This window comes from Eptesicus fuscus, chromosome 6 (genome assembly GCF_027574615.1).
Source record: "Eptesicus fuscus isolate TK198812 chromosome 6, DD_ASM_mEF_20220401, whole genome shotgun sequence".
NCBI classification, from domain to species: domain Eukaryota; kingdom Metazoa; phylum Chordata; class Mammalia; order Chiroptera; family Vespertilionidae; genus Eptesicus; species Eptesicus fuscus.
Window position 1 is genome coordinate 76,805,279 of NC_072478.1, and position 21,622 is coordinate 76,826,900.

Genomic DNA, 21,622 nt, shown 5'->3' on the forward strand with positions numbered 1-21,622 from the left:
TTCTGCATGCAACAATAGTTTCATTATATGTAGTGAAAACCCTTCTAAATGTTAATGTAACATTGGCCCAAGAACCTCACATTTGGAATAAGTAAACCAAGATATGGCCTCACATTAGTGAAAACTTACTGAGCCCACTTCTCTCCCTGCTGAAATTGCTTTAGGGAAAGAAGCACTTTCTCATAGCTGTAAAAAAACTGAAGCCCGGGTTCCAATCCTAGCTTACTAGCTGGGTGAATTTCAGAAAGTTACTTACTGAGCCTACTTTTTAGGGTTTTTAAAAAGATCACATGAGAGGACACATCAGCAGATTAGTATATAGTATATAGTATATCGTATATTGTTTTACTAATACTGAACAACTGGGAACTATTAGTAGTAATTAGTGTTATAAATTCTTCAGTAATAAAGCTTAACTTGGGTTAAATTGAAACTTGCCTAACACCCTCATTCATTTAATAAATATTTCTGGAGCCCCTACCATGCTCAGGCAGTGTGCTAGGTACTGGAGAATATTTTGATGAATAAATTGGGCATGGTTTTGTTGTCATGGTGCTTAAAGTTCAGTAGGAGGTAGAAAAACAAGAAAACCAATTAACGTGGAGCTATAAAATGTGATAAAAGACAGGAAAATGAGCATGTGCTCTGGGAGGAAATGATGGTGAGGAGCCACATGGATGAAGCCTTCAGAAAAGTGGCAAATGGACAGCTACAGCTGACTCGCTAAGTCCATGAGCTGATGATTCCTGTTCCCCTCCCCACAACACAGCATCGAAAGAGCCTTGGACAAACACCTTGTTTATCCAATGTGGTACTTGTCAAATGCCCTGACACATTTCACAGAGCCAGCCTAACTCGGATGCTTGCATCTGACCGAAAATGGCGAGCGTGGAACACACACCCAACCTACAGGTGCATAGATTTAAAAAATCCTTAAATAAAATGCTAGGAAATTTCATCTCCAGCATTTGATGAGGATGATAATTCACCACAACCAAATGGGTTTACTCTCGGACCCCAAAGGTGGATTGTCATAAAGAAAGTTGCTAATATAATTCATCCTGTTTTGAACATATCCTACAGTCATGGGAGAAAGACTGTATCCTCTTCTCCTGCAAGTAGAAGAGTCCCTTCATTGTATCGATATTAAGAAAAAGGTTTTTCTTTACTACTCATTGGTGTGGCTCTAAGGCTTTGGTATGATAATTAAAATATTCAAATCTTTAAGGTTAGTAAAACGAAAAAGTGTGTGTGTGCGTGTGTGTGTGTGTGTGCGTGTGCGTGCGTGCGTGTGTGTGTGTGTGTGTGTGTGTGTGTGTAGAGGGTGTCAACTAGCCACCTCTTCCGGGTTACTCTAGGTTACATTAGTATCCATAGGACCTCCCACCAACACAAGCCCCATTTCTGCCCAATCCATGCGGCCGGCTGGCCCAGCAGAGCTGACAGCAGTAACAGAACAAACCCCAAGGCTGAGCCTGACCTGGCTTATGCCAGCATATAGCTGACCGACAGCCTCTGTTTCTGAAATTAATTACTTTTCTTCCGGAGTTAAATTTGCTGATGACACTTCTCACAAAAATATGAGATCTTTACATGGAAAATGCTCTAATTAAGTAAGAATAAAGGCAGAAATTTTCCAGACCTAAATGAGATACATTTATTCTGCGCATGTGGTTGAATCTCTAATAATAATTTGAAATGTAACAGCCTCTTCCCTCCTGGGATAGAGATGATATCTGGCTCTTGTATTTGCATCTATCTCCTTTCTAATGTTTATTTATGACTATGGTGAGGAGGAGAGAGGCATTCTCTTTGTTTTTGTCCCCAGCACTCCCTGTCCAATCTCCCCAAACCCAGTACTGCAGGCTGACTGTACTCTCACAAAATTCCTATGTTCAAGTCCTAACCCCCAATGTGACTGTACTTGCAGATAGCTCTTAGGAGGTGATTAGCATTATAAAGGTGGGGTCTTAATACAATAGGATTGGTGACCTGATAAAAAGAGGAAGGCCTCTCTCTCTCTCTCTCTCTCTCTCTCTCTCTCTCTCACACACACACACACACACACACACAGAGTTAAGGAAGCTGGGAGTACAAGAAAAACAATCCAGATTTCTCTTCCTTCTCCCATCTAAACATTATTTCCTGGTCTCACCACTTGGCCCACTTGACAATATCAAATCAAAATCTTTGAGTTGTACGCTAGCTTGAGAACGGGGTGGAGAGGGATGTAATGAATGAAGAGGGGCATCTTGCAGAACTTAAGAGCAGAGAGTGAAAGTGGCTGGGCCTTGGGGAGAGACTTAGCATAACTAGGAGCTCAGAGCTGAACGGGGCACCTCCATCTGCTGTCCTCTGCCGTTGCTGCCTAACTGCTCATCCTCCATCTTTCATAGACCACTTGCTTTGATTGTCCAGTCTACAGGGTAGAACAGGGTCACATTTCTTGTCTCAGCTGTCCTGAGACTGCTGGACTATCTTTTAGTTCCATTTATACATTCCTATGAGATAGATAGGATCTGATTGGCCTCGTGTGGATGAGCCTTCCACCGTTGGTCCAGGTTGCTGTGGCCCAGAGAGTCAGGATCACAGAGTAAGCAAGGTAGTGGGCTAGGAACCAAAAGTCCTTTCCCCACAAGTGTGTATCACAGGCACGGGAAAGGAGGAAGCGAGAGAGGAAGCTGACTGGCCAGCTTTGGTGGAGTTCCTACCACATGTCTTACTGTGTTCAAGATGCTCTGATGAATTCAAGGAAAGAAAGCAGGATCCTCTAAGGGCCTAGTTGGGGATCAACAGACAGACCTAGAAAAGAGGATCCCAGAGCAATATGAAATAATGTCTACTCAAGAGCCACAGGCCTCAGAGGTTCAGAGGGTGACCGGGATATGTGACAGGAGAAGGAAACCCAGGTTTACTGTAGCAAGCGTGTACTAGATGTGTTTACATGTCCAGCCTGATTCTACTTCTCCACAATTCTGTAAGATACATTCTATCCGAGAAACGTCCAGGAGGGTGGAGGGAAAGGACACTCTGGTGGAGCTAACGGCGTGAGCAAAGGCTTGGCAGTGGGAAACCTGGTTTGTGTAGGCAGATTCAGGTTACGGGTTTAAGTGAACCAGAAAATGCTTTGGAAAAGGGCAGAATTTGTAGGAGAGACAATAAGAGCCCAAGCTAGTAAAATCACTTATTCGTTTACTCAGTTTACTTCTTGATCCCTGGCGTGTTATGCCAGGCTCTGGAACTTGACTCTTGGGATGAAGAGATGAATGAGATGCAGCTCAAACTTTGAGAAGTCCACAGGCCAGTGATGAACTGAGTGATGGAAACAACAGACACATTTGGAGACTGAAACATTGCCCTTGGATTCTGTTTTGCCATGGCACCCAGAGAAGGCAGAGAATTAAACCCAGAACATCATTATCGCAGGCCCCACATGTCTCTATCATTTTAAAGGGCACATGAAGAGATTTTTAAAAGAGATCTAATAATCTAATAGCCAAGACTTTAGGTATGTTAGGGTGACCTGATGCCCAAAACAGCAGCATGCTGAAAACAGTAATCAACAGTACCAACTTTGCATAATACACCAAAAGAGTTGATGCCTTACCATTGGACAGCAACTTTGCAATGCCATTCATGTAGAATAAATCTCACTTTCAATAAAAATGTATCTTTAAGATATACACAACAATTACCGTAGAAATAGATTGGACTGTCTATTATATTGATATATACACAATCTCGGAAATTTGTCTCTAGTGCCTGCTTTACTCTACACCAACAGAATTTAGAGCTCCATAAAAATACTTGATAGCACTGAGGCACCAGTGTTCCTATTTCTCGTGCAGAAACATTGGAAATGTGGTCAGGGCTGTCATTCATCCATGGCACGTCAATGTTTTTCACAAATAGTGGCTGCCTTAAGAAAGCATCAGCAAATAAAATGCTTTTATTTGGTTCTTTGGTGATGTGTCAGAAGACACTAAATGGAAACTTCCTTGTACTGATTGGGATACTATCTCCCTCTTCAGAATGTTCTCGAGGGGAGCTGGAGGGTCTGTAAGGGCCCATCAGTGAGCATAAGGAGGCATTGCTGGCAGATATCACCTCTTAAAGGGATGGCTCTGTCTATTGGCCACTTCACCTGTGCCGGGAAGAGGGAACATGAGAGAATTTTAAGTGCACCCTCACCTGTACAGAGGAGGATGTCACATCCCGGTGCCTCGTGTCTCTGCCGGCATGGGCACACTGGTCCCACCTCTTCAGACACCAACAGTGTGCAGGAGTCCCATTCTTCATGCAAACCCAGTCCATATCTTTCCCCACTGGCTGTGACTGAGGAGGAGGCGGAGGAGGAGGAGATATTGACTTTACAAAATGATTCCTCTATAATCCATTAAATAAGGAGGCCTGATAGGACATTGAAAATAGGCTTTTGCATCCATAAATCAGATTTGTCTGCCCAATTGTATTGCTTGGAGTTGTCACATAAATACAATAATAATAGCATTACTAAAAATAATAGTAGCTCTCCCTTGCGCCCTGGTCCTTGCTTAGTTTTCTCCACAGCACTTCTCATCTGAGTTACTACTTATTTTATTAGTTGTTTACCTTCCTCCACTAGAACGTAAACCCTGAACAGGCAAAGGGTTTGGGTTTTTTTCCTTCCCTGTCTCTGTCCTCAATACTGGGAACATGTCTAGCTCAAAGTACATGCTCATTAAATAAGTTCATAGTAAGTGAAAAAGCTAACCTTTATTAAGTCTTGATTATACCCTTTACCTCATTTAACTAGAACAATAATATGACTCATAACATGTATTATTCCCATATTTAACCTAATAAAAATATAAATGAATGTATTTTTCATACAAAGAGAGTTAAAATACCACTAGAACCCAGATTGTGGTCTTAAAATGTAGTTTTCCAGTAAAACGAACAAAGGCATCCTAAAGAAATGGCTGACTCCAGACCTGGGTTGGGAAGTGCACAGGGTGAGATGGGAAAATCTCGTTATACAAAAAGCAAGGAAGTTATCAAAGACAGCGAGTGGCATCAAAAGGTTTTATGATAACCAACTCGAAGGGGCTCACACTGGCCAAAGATGGGCTATTTATGTGTGAAAAGAATAATGCAATAGATTGAAAACCTTAGTCTTAAAATCCATTGGTTCATAACAGAAGTTTTTTTTTTAAAAGCCTGATTGATAACCTTTGGAAGATGGTAGGGAACAAACTCTTTATTCTGGAAGTGTTAAGTAAAATAAAATAATCGAGTCTTCCAGGTTTAGCTCAGAATTATCAAGAGCTGGACGCAGCATTGTTCTCACATTTACAGTAGAAAAAAAAAGCTCCAATGAACAACTTTTCTTGAATAGATTATCCTTTTTTCTCTCTCTCTTAAAATTTGACACATATGTGGGCACTCTTAACCAAAATATTTCCTAACAGTTTGCCTATTCATGACCATATATGGATCATATATGGATTCTTCTGAAAATACTTTTCACACAATTTTTAAAGATTTACTTATATTGATACTAGAGGCCCAGTGCATGAAATTCATGCATGAGGGGCGGGGGAATGAACCTCAGCCTGGCCTGCACCTTCTCCAATCCGGGATCCACTGGCTCCTAACTGCTCCCCTGCCTGCCTGCCTGATGCCCCTAACTGCTCTCCCCTCCTGGCCTTATATCCCTAACTGACTAACTGCTCTCCCCTGCCAGCCCGATTCCCCTAACTGCCCTCCCCTGCCAGCTTGATCACCCTAACTGCTTCTCCCCTGCTGACCTGATCACCCTAACTGTCTATCTGTGCTCTCCTCCTGGCCTGATCCCCTTAACTGCCTATCTGCTTTCCCTTCCTCTCTGTGCCCTTCAGACCCCCAGCGCAGGTATGCTGGGAGTTCTCCACTGCAGCCCCACACCCATCCTGATTGGTCATTACATGACGGTGTCCCAGCCAATTTGCATATTCCTGTTATTAGTATAGATGTGAAGCTGTAAACTTTTAATTTTCCTACTGTATAGTTTTTTGGTGCATAAATACAGGGTTGGGCAAAAGTAGGTTTACAGTTGTAAGTTACAAAACAGTTTATTCTTGTATTTTTATTTATTGTATTATTTTTCATACTAGAGGCCTGGTACACAAAATTCGTGCATGGGAAGGGGTCTCCTCAGCCCAGCCTGCACCCTCTCCAATCCGGGACCCCTCGGGGGATGCAGGGGCCTGAAGCGGCGGGGGCCAAACATGGCGGGGATCTCCCTTTTCCGCATACCGCACGGAAAGAGAGATGAACGAACCGGTTCTAAGTGGAGGCGGCCAGGGATTGAGAAATAATAGAAATAAAGAAAACAAGACGCAAAAATAGATTCATGCAGCTGGGGCTGGGTGGGACGCCATCTTGCCTCTCTCATGGAGAGGCAGCATGAGGACGCTGAGCCACCCAGCAGGTTTATCTTATATCCCCCAAATCCAGGAAGTAACACCAAAACTTAGGATCAAAGGAGCTTATTTGCATTCTTACTAGGCCCCAGCATTACTGGATTTACATATCTAGACCCGCCCCTGCTGACAACTGGGCTACTATGAAGTCAGAACTGATTAACATGTCCAGCCTCATTGGGGAAGCATGTTCCCAGGGCGTGACTCGGCCTAAGCCCTGAGTTCGGCTGACGATAATTAAGGAAATGCCCAGGTGCCTCCCAGGCGGCCCTCTACAGGGGGATGTCTGACTGCCGGTTTAGGCCCAATCCCACAGGGATTGGCAGTCGGACATTCCTCTCACAATCCTGGATCGCTGGCTCCTAATTGCTCACCTGCCTGCCTGCCTGGTCGCCCCTAACTGCCCCCCTCACTTGCTGATCATCCCTCACTGCCTCTGCATGCCTGCCTGATCACCCCTAACTGCCCCCCATTGCCGGCAAGGTCACCCCCAACTGTCCTCTCCCTGCCAGCCTGGTCGCTCCTAACTGACCCTCCCCCGGTGGCCTGGTCACCCCTTACTGTCCCCCCTGCTGGCCTGGTTGCCCCCAACTGACCCCCCCTGCCAGCCTGGCCACCCCTAACTGCCTCCCCCACCGGCCTGGTCACCCCCAACTGCACACCCCCCCCCTGCTGACCTAGTTGCCCCTCACTCCCCCCCCTGCCAGCCTAATCACCCCTAATTGCTCCCCCTGCTGGCCTGGTCTCCCCAACTCACCCCCCCCCACACCAGCCTGGTTGCCCCTAACTGCCCTCCCACCAGCCTGGTCGCCTCTTAACTGCCCCCCCTACCAGCCTGGTCACCCCCAACTGCCCCCCTCTGTTGGCCTGGTCACCCCATGCAGCCTGCTTGTTCAGTTGTTTGGTCGTCCCTCACTAACCCCCCTGCTGGCCTGGTCATAGGCAGCCATCTTGTGAGGGCATGAGGATTAATTTGCATATTACCTCTTTATTACATAGGATGAACAACTGTAAGCCTACTTTTGCCCCATCCTGTATATCATGATTCATTTGCCCATTCTCCTATCAAAATAACATCTAAATTTTATAGAGTTTTTTAAACTATTAAAACAGTTTTTTATGAACATTTTAAAATATTTTTATTTTGAGATTAGTATACATTGACATGTAGTTGTAAGAAATAGTACAAAGAGATCTCTATGCCCTTCTCCCAATTTCCCCCAGTGGGTGACATCCTGCATAACTGTAGTACAGTATCACAGCCAGGAAACTGACATTGGCACAGTTCATTTACCTTATTCAGATTTCACCATTGTTCATACACTCATGTGTGCACCCATACGTGTGTGTTAACTTCTGTGAAACATCATCACACAGTCATAATACAGAAAAGTTACATCACAATGACCCCTAATGCTACTCAAATAGTCACAGCCACTCACTCCCCTCCCTTTTTCCATCTCTAACCCCTGGTGATCACTGATCTCTTCTCCATCTCTATAATTTTGTCATTTCAAACCTGCTAACAAATGGAATCACACTGTGATTCATACTGTGTGATTCCATTTATAGTTGTTGTTGTTTTTTGTCACCCATCTTAATTCCCTTGAGATCTATCCAAGTTGCTGCATGCACCAATAGTTCCTTTTTTCCTGAGTAGAAATCCAGGGCATACATGTACCATGGTTCAACCATTCACCTGTAAAGGCATTTGGGTTGTTCCCTGTTTTGGGCTAATTCATTGAGCTACTGTAAACATTTGGGTACAGGTTTTTGCATAAACATAGTTTTTATTTCTCTGGGATAAATGCCCAAGAGTGCAATAGCTGGGTTGTATGGTAAGCACATGTTTAGTTTCATAGGGAACTGCTGAACTATGTTCCAGAGTAACTGTACAAATTTACATTCCTGTATGTGAACATTTTCAGATGTCCTTAGGTGTAGAAACACAAGAGTTCTTCCCAGGTGTACATCCAGGAGTGGATTTACAGCTGGGCTATGGAGACTACACATCTTCACCTTTGCTAGACAACACCGAATTGTTTTCCAAAGTGCACACGACAATGTATTCTTCAGCATATGAGAGCTGTTTACTTCTGTCCTCAGTGACTATTAATAATTTTCATTTTCTCGATTTGGAGGAAGTACAGAGTTGTATCTCACAGGATTAATTCACACTTCCCTAAGCATTTTCCCTATGTTTATTGCCATTTCGTTTTCTTTGGTCACATCCTGTCCAACTCTCTTATTATGTGTCTTTTTGGTTGCTTGTCCTTTGCCTGCTGGTTCTTGCAGCCATGATACTAAAATTTTGTCAGATATACATATTTCAAACATCTCATATTTGTGGTTTGGTTTTTCATGGCCTTTATGAAGCCTTTTCAGGAGTAAAAATTATTAATTTTAATGTAATCAAGTGTATCAATATTTTTATGGTTGATGTTCTCATGTCTTTGCTCCTGTATTATATTCTAAAATTTTTATAGTCTTATCTTCTCTGTTTAATCTACTTGGAATTTATTCTAAAGTGTGACTATTGAAACACAGCTAGAGGTGGGAATCCAATTCACTTTTGTCCAATGGATACCCAGATTTTCTATTACTCTATTGCATTCCATACCCCTTTCCCAACGATTTGCAGTGTCTGTTTCATCACATGTCAAGTGTCCGATTAAGTGCGGCTCTGCTTCAGGCTCTCTGTACTGTTAGCAATCAACGTGTTAATTATATGGGGCCTTCATTACTGTCACTATATAATAAATCTTGATATCTATCATCCTGCCCCCAGTCTGCTTTTACTTTTTCAAGAGTGTTTGGCCTTCCCATGTACAAATTTTGAAATAGCTTATCAGATTTCATAAATGTTTGGGATGACTGGAATTGCATTGAAGCTATATAAGGAGAAATGCATCTTTATAATTATAGTCTTCCAACCCAAAAATAATGGTATCACACCATTTATTAGATCTACGAGTGTCTTTCAATAGAGTTTGCTAAAGACTCCAAAAAAAATGTTGTACATCTTTTTTTCCACAGATCCTATAGTGGAACAAAAGACTGTTATGAAGTTATCTTTATTTATTACATTTTCTAATAATTTGCTAGTATACAGAAATGCAATTAGGTTGCTAAACCTCTTTCTTTCTATGTTGTCCCAGTACTTACCTCCTTCCTATTTTCATCTTTCTCTGTTCTTATCTCCTTCTAATACACTATAAAATGTTCTTATTTTGTTTTTGTATGTTTTTCTTTACTAGAAGGGAACTATGTTGGGGGCAGGGATTTTGTCTGTTTTGTTTGGTACTGTATCTTCAGCATTGAGAATAGTGTTCAGCTTATAGTAGGTGTTCAATAAATATTTATTGAATCAATGGATGAACTCTTAGTAATTATAATAATTTGTTGTAGATATTTGGGGGAGCATCCTATGTAATTCAGTCATATTTATATGCAACTAATGACAGCTTAATTTCTTTCTTTCAGTTCATGTCCTTTCTGTCTAGTTGCTCAGATTACTTCTCTTTATATAATATTAAATAGAATTGGTGATACTGGTGATGGTATTCTTATCTTTCTACATATTTAAAAAATAAAACTATATTGCTCTTACATATGGTTGTGTGTGAAAGTGGGTGTGTACACATGTATTTCTATGAGGGGAAGATTTTCTTTATCAGTTTAAGAAAGTTTCTTTTTACTTCTAATTTGCTAATTTGAAAATATCTGTATCTGTTTATAAGATTATATGGTCTTTCATCTTCAATTAATTAGCCTGGTGAAATGGATTAATAGTTAGAAACCAACCTCACATTATTAATGGGGTAAACTTGACTTGGTCCTACCTTGGTTTACTTAGGATAAATCTGACTTTTAATACTTAGCATTACATTACTTTCTTATGTTGCTTTATTTTGTGTGTTTCTTTTTAATTTATTTTTTTGTTCTTAATCTCAGCGAGAGAGAGAGAGAGAGAGAGAGAGAGAGAGAGAGAGAGAAAGAGAGAGAGAGAGAGAAACATTGATGTGAGAGAGACACATTGATTGGTTTCCTCCTGCATGCACCTCAACCTGGGTCAGGTCAAACCTGCAACCCATGAACGTGTCCTTGACCAGGAATCAAACACATGACCCTTCAGTCCCTGGGTCGACACCATAAACACTGAGCAAAACCTGGCCAGGGCTATGTTGCTTTATTTATTTATTTATTTATTTATTTATTTATTGTCTAAAGTTTTACATAAGTCTCCTTTTCCCCAATTGACCACCTGCCCCCAGCCATTCCCCCCCGGGCAAGCCCCCACCGCCCCAGTGTCTGTGTCCATTGGTTATGCTAATATGTATGCATATAAGTCCTTTGGTTGCTCTCTAAACCCCTTCCCCTACCATTTGTCTCTGGATCTAGTCTTGTTCATCAAATTATGTTGATCATTATATCCGACAAATGAGTGAGATCATGTGATATTTATCTTTCTCCGACTGGCTTATTTCTCTTAGCATAATGCTTTCCAGTTCCATCCATGCTGTTGCAAATGGTGAGTTTCTTCCTTTTTATAGCGGCATAGTATTACATTGTGTAGATGTGCCACAGTTTTTTTAATCCACTCATCTGCTGATGGGCACTTAGGCTGTTTCCAAATCTTAGCTATGGTGAATTGTGCTGCTATGAACATAGGGGTGCATATATCCTTTCTGACTGGTGTTTCTAGTTTCTTGGGATATAGTCCTAGAAGTGGGATCACTGGGTCAAATGGGAGTTCCATTTTTAACTTTTTCAGGAAACTCCATACTGTCTTCCACAGTGACTGCACCAGTCTGCATTCCCACCAGCAGTGAAGGAGGGTTCCTTTTTCTCCACATCCTCGCCAGCACTTGTCATTTGTTGATTTGTTGATGATAGCCATTCAGACAGGTGTGAGATGGTATCTCATTGTTTTGTTTTGAATCTCTTGGATGATTAATGACTTTGAGCATGTTTTCATATGTCTCGGCCTTCTGTATGTCCTCTTTCGAAAAATGTCTATTTAGAGCCTTTGCCTATTTTTTTATTGGATCGTTTATCTTCCTTTTGTTAAGTTGTATGAGTTCTCTGTAAATTTTAGAGCTTAAACCCTTATCAGAAATATAATTGGCAAATATGTTCTGCCATGCAGTGGACTTTCTTGTTGTTTTATTGATGGATTCTTTTGCTGTGAAAAAGCTTTTTATTTTGATGTAGTCCCATCTGTTTATTTTCTCCTTAGTCTCCATTGCCCTAGGAGCTATATTGATAAAGATATTGCTACAACATATGTCTGCTATTTTGCTGCCTATGAAGTCTTGTTGGATTTTTATGGTTTCCCATCTTACATTCAAGTCCTTTATCCATTTTGAGTTTGTTTTTGTGTATGGTGTAAGTTGGTGATCTAGTTTCATTTTTTTGCATGTATCTGACCAAATTTCCCAGCATCATTTATTGAAGAGACTGTCTTGACTCCATTGTATGTTCTTGCCTCCTTTGTCAAATATTAATTGAGCATAATGGCTTGGGTCGATTTCTGAGTTCTCTGTTCTGTTCCATTGATCTATATGTCTGTTCTTGTGCCAGCACCAGGCAGTTTTGAGAACCATAGCTTGGTAATATAGCTTGATATCTGGTATTGTGATCCCTCCAACTTTATTCTTCTTTCTCAGGATTGCTATGGCTATTCAGTATATGTTTTTTTCCAGATGAATTTTTGGAGACTTTGTTCTAGATCTTTGAAATATGCTGTTGGTATTTTAATGGGGATTGTATTGAATCTGTAGATTGCTTTGGGTAGTATGGACATTTTAATAATGTTGATTCTACCAATCCATGAACATGGTATGTTCTTCCATTTGTTTATGTCTTCCTCTATCTTTTTTTTCAATGTCCTCTGGTTTTCTGAGTACAGGTCTTTTATGTCCTTAGTTAAGTTTACTCCTAGGTATCTTAATTTTTTTGGTGCAATGGTAAATGGGATTGTTTTTTTTTTTCTTTCTCTTTCTGTGAGTTCATTATTGGTGTATAAAAAGGCCATAGATTTCTGGATGTTAATTTTGTATCCTGCTACATTGCTGAATTCATTTATTAGGTCTAATGATTTTTTAATGGAGTCTTTTTTTTTCTGGATGCTGCTCTGCTTGGGTATTTTTTGGGTATTCTAGCTCACTGATGTAGTCCTCTGCTTCTTCTAGTCTACTGTCAATACTTTCTAGTTAGTTCTTTATTGCACTTTTCATTTCTTCTTGGTTCTTCTTCATTTCCTCTTGGTTCTTACACATATTGTTGAATTTGTCTTCCATCTTTTTCAGTGTCCTTATGAATTCTTTCTCTGACACATTGCTGCCTCCATTTCATTTACTTCCTTTCCCAGTGATTCTTTTTTTTCTTTTGTATGCAGGCTGTTTCTTTTTCTCCCCATGATCGCTCCTCTCAGAGTGTCTGGTTATGTAGCTCTCTCTCTCCTGTGTTGACTTAACGGCACAAAATGCAACACGACAAGACACAATGCACAGGGCACCAAACACAAATGTATTCACAATACTAATAACCTCAAATAAAGGTGACCACCAAAGAAAAGAGAATTAGGGGATAGAAAAGAGTGCAAAAATGATATTGAGAACAGGAAAAAAATGTAAGAGAGAAAAGAAAGAGAAAAAAAAAAAGAAGGGGAAAAAGTATATGTATATATGGAGAAAACTCCAATGAAACAATTACTAATCCAAAAAATGCAAACAACAAACTCACAGAGATGAATGCAAACAACAAACACCCAAACAACAAACACCCAGATAAATCTGAGGAGGCAGAGCTTATTTTCAGAAGGTAAGGTCAAGAAATTGAATGAATGGGGAAATAGCCACAATTCAGTATAGAGGAGCCAGAAAGAGAATGAGTGTATAAGAAGAAAAGTGAAAAACAAAATACAAATATATATATAAATTTATATATACTGTATATTTAAAAAATTTCCCCTTTTTTAAATCTATCTATCTATCTATGTATTCATCTGCTATTGGAAAAGGAGAATAGAGAGTAGATAGGCCTAAATTGATGACTGGAATTAATTAAGCTATTAGTAAAAGAAGAGAACAAGCGAGGAGAGGGAAAACAGAAGCCAAAAAAAAAAAAAAAAAAGAAAGTAAAAACAACAAACTAACAAACAATCAAACAAGCAACAACAACAAGACAGAAATAAAGAAAAAGGAAACAAAGGAAGAAAAAATTTAGATAGTGAAGAATGAGAAGAGAGAAGTGTGCATGGACTTGGAGCAGGGGAGAGGAAATTAGATATATGAATAAGATCAATTTTTAACGGAGTAAAAAGAAAGGCTAGAGAAAAACTAAAGCAGGAACAGGGTAAGAAAAACAGGATGAAAAGGGAAAAGTGAGGAAGAGCATGTTGGCATAAAGGAAAAATTGAGTTAGAGTAAAATAATTCAAAAATAAAATAAAAATAGAATGTAGAACACTAATCCCAAAATAAAATAAAATAAAGAAAAAAATAAAACTTTTAAAAAAGTAAAATAATAGTATAATAATATTAATTAAAAATAAAAATCCTATATAATAAGAGAAGAATATGCTAATTATCTGTTACGCTGTGAGGTGTAATGACTGACCGAGTAACAACCGGATCACGGATCTGCAGGAGGGTGGGGCAGCGAACTACAAGCAGGTGGCAGAGAGCTTCAGGAGGCGGAGAGCTACAGGAGGGGGAAGGGCAGCAACCTATGAGGGGGGTGGGGGGAGCTACAGGAAGGCAGGGCAGTGGTTAGAGAGCTACAGGAGGGTGGCAGAGAGCTACCAGTGCACAGATTCCTGTGCAGAGCTACTAGTATAATAATAAAAAAGTAAAATCAAGTGAGAAAAGAAAAAAAAATTTAGTTTCTTAAGTATAAGATAAAAAATAAAAAAGTGAAGCAGTGAAGGTTGTTCACTTCCTCTACTGTTCTGCTTGTCAAGTCTGTTTCCTGTCATGTAGTCAGCACAGTATTGGAGTTCCCTGCGATCCACCACTCCTCTGTGTCATAAACCACAACGCTGTTTTCAAGCAGGTGGGATCTCTCTACTCACTTTGTTTCTCAGCTTGCCTTTAGGGGTGCAGTCTTCCTCTGAGACTCTAGCCCCCGCTGCGTGTGTTTCTCCCTCCAGCCTGGATCCCAGATCTCACCTTTCTCTAGGCGATATCTGACCTTTCCATCCATGGATTGCCTCACCAGCTGTGTTTAATTTGCCAGTTCCGGGTGGGTGTTGTTCAATTCAGCAGTTCCTTCTATATGCTCTGTGAGAAAACGCAGTCTGTCCACGTCTTCGGTGCCACTTTGTCTCCCTCTGGACTGACATTTTAGGCGCCCACGGTCAGGGAGGCTGGAGTCCCAGTGTTCGTGGGTTTGCAACTGAGGCAGCTGGTCCCTGGGCATTGTGGTTGTAGGGTCCCAGGAGGTATTTGCGGTCTCCCCGGTTAAAGGTAAGGCTGGGCTTCCAATCACAGCCAGTCTCCCCTTCAAGATGGCACGGTCTCTGTGGCAGAGCCGGCCGCTCCGGGAGAGATTTTGGCAGCAGTAGAGGCTGCCTGGCCAGGGGAGCTTGGTTCACCAGTCCCCAACTGTCCTGTGGAATATAGCTGTCCCTCACTCACAAATACAGACACTCACCACACGTCCACACACTCTCCTTTCATTCTCTCACTCACACACTATCTTGCAGCCTGCCATCCCGTTGGTAGCCACCTTGAATCTTACGTTGCTTTATTTTTAACGAGTTTTATGTCTATGTTGATAAGATTGGTCTACATCACTTTTATTTCCTGTAATGTCCTTCTCTGATTTTGGTGTCAAGGCTATGCTAACTTCATAAAAGAATTTGGGAAAAGTTCTCTCTTTTCTATTCTTGTAAAAGTTTGTGTAACATTATAATCTGTTTTGTTAGTATTTCATAGATTGCCTCTGTAAAATCATCTGAGCCTGGGAATGCATAAAGGGAATTTAGTTTTAATTATTTACTTTTTTAAATAGTACTAAATTTTTTTCATGAGTCAACTATTTTAGTTTACATTTTTTACAAGAAGTCTTCCATTTTACTCTGCAGTGAGCCAAGGCCAAGACTTGCTTGTGTACCACCCTCTCCTAAAATTTTCTCTCTCTTTTTTAAATTCACTCACTGAGGTCATTGCCTTTTGAAGATTTTGGTTTCCCTGAAGTTTCTAAGCTTACCTCCATCCTACTGAGGTCTAGTCTTTAACTCCTATCACCTGTATTCATAGACTATTAAAACACAGCTAGAAACCACTAAGAGATTACCAAAAACTAACTCTAGTATTAGCTTAATGCTGTGGATTTTTGCTTTTTTGAGTTTTTCCTGCCAATTGAAAAGTTAATATATTGTTCAATATGTGATATACTATGGCTTGAGGGCTGAGCTATCAGGAAGGTAAATTCAATTTATTCAGTATTTTTGGAAATACTATATCAGGCATGTTTTCTCTGTGCATCTTGTTATCCCTATTATCAAACACTGGGACTGTTTATTCAAACCCCTTTTATCCTATCCATACTCTTCAAGTATCCTGGACCTAGTGACTGCTGGCCCTATCTCAACGGGAAGTTTGGAGAACGCACTTGCTCCTAGACTTGGGATGTGGGTGGTAGGTAGGTTTAGATGCCTTGGGTGACTTATGAGGGTTTTGTCCGAATGAGGCTAAGTCTCACCTGGCTTTTCCAGAGTGACCTGGCCTGAGGTAACTTGGCAGCCAGCTTATAGGGAGCAGAGTTTTGGGATCCTGTCCCCCGTGACCCTTCTATCTTAGCTCAGAAGGGCCAGGCCCAAGTGCCATCAGGGAGCTGCAAACAAGACAGGCTGTGAGTCAGAAGCGATGGCGTCGAGGGAGCAGGCGTTACGTGCCCCGGATCTAGCAAGTGCAGTGCCCACAGCCATGGGCCCAGAGTTTGGAAATCCTCTCTGTTCTGAGTGTCGCAGATCCTATAGTGGAAACCCCACACTAACATAATACAAAATAGGAGCACAAAAATTATTTGTGAAATAGATGAGTGCACACAGGTTTCTCTGAGCCTGGGAACCTGACCAAGAGGTTTGAGTCCATTTGATTGACTCCGGTTTATTATTCTGTTTCCCTGTTCTTTCAAGATGAGTTTGTAGTGAGCATCTGCCATGTACTCTGATCTGTTCAAGCTGCATTAAAATAGACTTTGCACTTGCCCTTAGGAGCTTACAATGTATTCAGTTCAGAAAATACTCCCTGAGCACGCTGCAGCCAAAAGGCCAGGGCTGTGCTTTTGTGGGGCAATGGAGAAGGGGCCCCTTCTGATGGGGAACCAGAGAGGTGAGTGGGATGTCACCTGAAACATGTCAGGTATACAGCATGGGCCTCAATCAAGCACAGAGATGGGAAGAAGAGGGCGTGTTCCAGAAACAGAGGGAAAGGATGAAAATAGAAAAGGAGGTCAGGGCCGATGGTGTTAGTACATGGAAGGGAAGTTGTGGAGTGTGTGTATTATTTATGTAGCAAAGAGAGACATGGGCCTTTGACCCAAAATGGTCTGGGGTATTTTCACATTAACAGAGGTTGTTGACGAAGCCTGTGGACAGGCCAGACATTTTACACTGGGGCAGGGGATTTCAGGGTGACCCTAGAGTTCCCCCAGCAGTGCTTGGTGTGGCTGGTTTCAGGGGAGGAGGCACTGCCTGGTGTCAGGAATGACCGTCTCCCGTGGCCAGCTGGCTGTGACGTTATGTAGTGTCGTTACATTAAATGTGATACTGGAAAGTGGCTTTATTGCTCTTGGTTAACATTAGCCAGCTCCTAAATCCCGGCTTGGTGCTCATCCAGTGTGCTGAGATGCTTGTTGGCGAACTATTTGTTAAAGTGTAAAATGTAAAACGACTCAGGAATTATTCTGCACAAATGTCAGGCGACAGAATAAATAACCATTCCCCTCATTAATCCCCATGGGCAGCATCTGTTTTGAGAGGTTGGCTTTTCCATAATGAAAATATGTCAGCCCTGAATATATGTTTGCGCTATTGAGACTGAGCAGTGAAAGGAATTGAATTCTCCACTCAGCCACAAGTGAAATATGGCAGCGTGTGGTGAATGCGGTGCCAAGCGCTGTGAAGTTGAGATTCTGACTTGGAGAAACCGCGGGAGGCTCCGATCGAGTGAGAGAGGGGAGGGCAGTGTGGGATTAAAGTGTGAAGCAATTCCACGCAAAATTCATCTTGATTCACCCCCATTTATTAGAGGAAGCTGCGCCAGACAGTATAGTGAGGTGTTCCAGACCTGTGTGCAGCTCCAGGAGCTGTGCAAATGAGCAGGAAGCCAGGGTTGAGGGTTTGAGGAGTACAAAGGTGTCACTCAGGAAGCCACGACCACAGGCGGCCAGTGCGTGTACTCATGGGTCTCAGAGACCAGCAGGTGCAGCCGCTCCTTCCACAGCTGGGAAACCGGAGGCCAGAAAGGGAAGGGGCTTGCCTGTGGACTCACAGGAGCCAGGGAGGTGCCTGCTTCATGACGGCCTCGACTCAGACCGGCCTGCTCACGCGGCGCTGAGCCCTGCTGCCTGGGTCTCCGTCCTCTGCTCTATCATGAAAGTCAGAATTATTTGAGGACATGATCCAACTTCCTCCTCAGACAGTGCTAGGCACCTGGTAGCTGACAGATGTGAACTGATGTCTTGCCAGACCTTTAACCAAGGTCTAGGGTGTCTGGTTTTTGTTTTCGTTTTCTACCGTGTGAGTGTGTGTGTGCGTGTGCGTGTGCGTGTGTGTGTGTGTGCGTGTGTGTGTGTGTGTGCGTGTGCACACACATACCTTTTATTTACTTATCTATATATTTTTTTAAGTCAGAGAACACAGCCTTACAACATAGTACATAGTTCAAAGCATGGGCTTTGGAGACAGACAGCCATTCTGGGTTCAAATCCTCACTCTGCCATTTACTGGCTGTGTGGCTTCAGACACGATGCTTAACTTCTCTGTAAAATAGGTAGAATAATCATATCAACCTACAGAACTGTGGTGAGACGTCTATGAGATAATACAGACAAAGGTGAGCAGCTAACGCTCAGCCTTGGCATCCGGCAAAGGTTCCGTGTTTCCCTCTCGTGCTGACGCACCCCCACACCAGTTCTCTGTGACAAGTTGTCACTGCAGAGGTTGAACTGTGCCATTTGCGACACAACGTTCTCTCGCTCAATGTTACAGTCAGTTTTCTTCTCAGTGGAAAGAGTGGGGGGAGCCTTGGAGTAGACTGAATTGATGTCGAGCCTGCATGACCAGAAGGCCAGGAAAAGCTGCCGAGAGCCCCAAGGCCGTCTGCCCCAGAAAAGGCGTCCCTCAGGTCTCCATTTTACGGACTGGCCAGAATTTAGAACTAAGACTTAGATTTTAACCCTTTGCACTCACTTGCTTTTTTCTCGATTTCTTTATTCTAACGCTAACCGTGTCGAGTCACACTCGACATCCGAGTGCAAAAGGTTAATTGGTTCCCTTGTTTCATTGTTTCTTTTGTGAGAATTGAGATTAGTACAGCTTTTTAAAATTAAGCTTAGATTTCTGTGAATAGAGTTCAAATTTGTGCAAAATAAGCGGGAAGAAAAGACCCTTCTGTGGAATCAAATGGTCTCTAAGTCCTTTAAAAGGAAAAGGGGTGAATTGTAAAAATTACGGAACGTCAAGAATAGAGAGGAGGATAACTCTGATTCGGGACAGCATTCATGATCAGCTGTTTAGAGTCTGGAGATCCACCATTCAAATGAATTGCAAACTATTATTTGGCACCAAGCTTGCCATGATAAATATAACCTCCAAATGAGTAACAGAACTCCTGGACACGGTGCATTTGTCATCAGCAGTCCTACACATAGCCCCCATGTTATAGGATTCCGTTTATATGAAGTGTTCAGAAAAGGCAAATGTATTGAGACAAATCTGCAGTGGCTTAGTGATTGCCTGGGGCTCAGACTAGGAAAGAGGAAGGACTATAGCTTGGGATTGAGGTTTCTTTTTTAATGTTGTAGAATGAGATGTGATGTGGCTGACAACTCTATAAATTTTATAAATGTCACACTTAAGATGGGTAGATTTTATACTAAGTAAATTATACCTCAAAGCTGGTAAAAATTCAACTTGTGAAGGTATTGGTCAAATGCCATGTTTCTATGAGGTATCTTTAAAGAAAAAAGAAACTTCCCAGGCAGAATTTACTAGCCCATCTTTTTGGTTCCTGTTACCACTTCCTTATAGCCAGTATTCAAACAACAGGCAGTAGCTGGCATTCATGTCCGGGGCACTGAGGAATGAGAAAGGACAGAAGAGAAGGACATCTCTTGTGTATGTGTGTGTTGTTGTGTGTTTTTTTCTGTTTTAAATAAACTGTGGTAAATATACATAATATAAAAATTACTATTTTAACCATTTTAAAACATTTTTTTTCAATTTTTCAATTTTTTTTTTAGAGAGAGGGAGGGAGAGAGCGAGAAATATTGATTTGTTGTTCCACTGTATTTATGCATTTATTGGCTGTTTCTTGTATGTGCCCTGGCTGGGGATCAAACTCACAACCTTGGCATAGCGGGATGTTGCTCTAACCAATGGAGCTGCCTGGCCAGGGTTAACCACTTCTGTTTTCCTTAATGTTTAGCTCATTTTTTTTTTTTTTTGTAGTGACACATCTTGATTCTCTTATCATTTCCCTTTGTGAATATTCTAGAAATATTTTATTTGTGGCTACCATACGGATTCCGTATAACATCCTAAAGTTACAAAAGTCTATTTTTATTTATATAAACTTCAATTGCATACAAAAACTCGATTCATTTATAGCTATATCCCTCCTCTTTATGTTACTGATGTCACAAATTATAACCTTACATATTGTGGGCCCATTAACACAGATGTATAATGACTGTATACATTTTTCTTTTAAATGATTTTGTGAGCCTTCTACAGCCCATGGGCCAGGCATTCCTAACCCCAGAATTTAATGACTTATTACAGGTCAGGAGTTGAGGAGAATGGCGTAGATGATGGTATCATTCCTGAAGTCAAGGAGTATAGGCGGAGACATTTTGAAGAAGCTGATAAATTATTAAAATACTAATTTTTAAATTGCACAAGACATGGTATATTGTGTTTGTGATACAAAAACAAAGGGAAGCATAGAGATGAGGCTGATGCCAGAGCCAACGCCAGCCTGCCCCTCGGTGTCAGCGTGGAGTGTATCCTCTCCTGTGCGTTCTGTGCACTTGCATACTTACCTGGGGAAATGGATAGTATCGCCTTGAGATGTGTAACTTAATATTTACTACTCTGTCCCTTGAATTTTCCCTCATACAGCTGATATTTTAGAAGCTCTGCTAAATTAGTGCATATGAAGTTACTGACTGCTGCATAGCATTCCATGGAATAGAGTAACCCAAAGAGCCCATTGGTGGATTTTAAATTTTGTCCCCGATTTCTAACAAATGATGCCACCATGAATATACTTCTACATCTTTGTCAACTAGTGTGATTTCTTCCCATTCTCAGGAATGGTTACTGAGAAGTGGGATTGCTGGGTGCTAGGGTGTAAGCTTTTATTTTGATAGTTACTGCCAAACTGCCCTCCACGTGGCTGTTCTGACTGTACAGTGGAAAAGAGTGTTCTCTCTCCCACACTCTCATCAACCCTCGATGTTTTTCTGAGTGAAAAAGGATATGTCATTGCTTTAAATTGTGTTCTCTAATCATGAGTGAGGGCACTGAATCACTTGTTTTTATCTTTTCCCCATTAGTCTGTTGGACTATAGTTTTCTTTTGGATTTGTAGGAGTTAAAAGTTTTTTTATAGCCAACCCTTTAAGTTTTTGTCACCGATATCTTCTTTAGTTTCTTGTTTGTCTTTTAAGTTTGTTTATGGTGTGGTATTATTTTGATGGAGGAAAATGCATCAGTGTTTGCTAGGATTTGGTTAAGCAAAGCCTTGCTGACTCCCATTGTCATAGGCACAGCCATTCCATGTTCCACTCTGTCATTATTATTTTTTAAGGTTTGAAATTGAGGTGCCAGTGGGAAATTTGAGTAGAATTATGTAAATGGCAGGTGAGTGCTTCAGAATGGAGTGGAAGGCAAAACCAAACTTGAGATAGAGATTGGGGGTCTCCAGAGGGGAGGAGGAGGGTA

At 41.5% G+C, this 21,622-nt stretch overlaps 1 long non-coding RNA gene across 1 annotated transcript; it reads right to left on the reverse strand.

Annotated features, from left to right (window-relative positions):
- Window positions 1–3,201: 3,201 nt before the first annotated feature.
- On the reverse strand, window positions 3,202–7,776 carry LOC114231521 (uncharacterized). Its single transcript, XR_003617484.2, has 3 exons — window positions 7,738–7,776; window positions 4,192–4,335; window positions 3,202–3,312 (listed from the first exon to the last, which is right to left on the reverse strand). It is a non-coding gene; the product is annotated as an uncharacterized LOC114231521 (long non-coding RNA).
- Window positions 7,777–21,622: the final 13,846 nt, after the last annotated feature.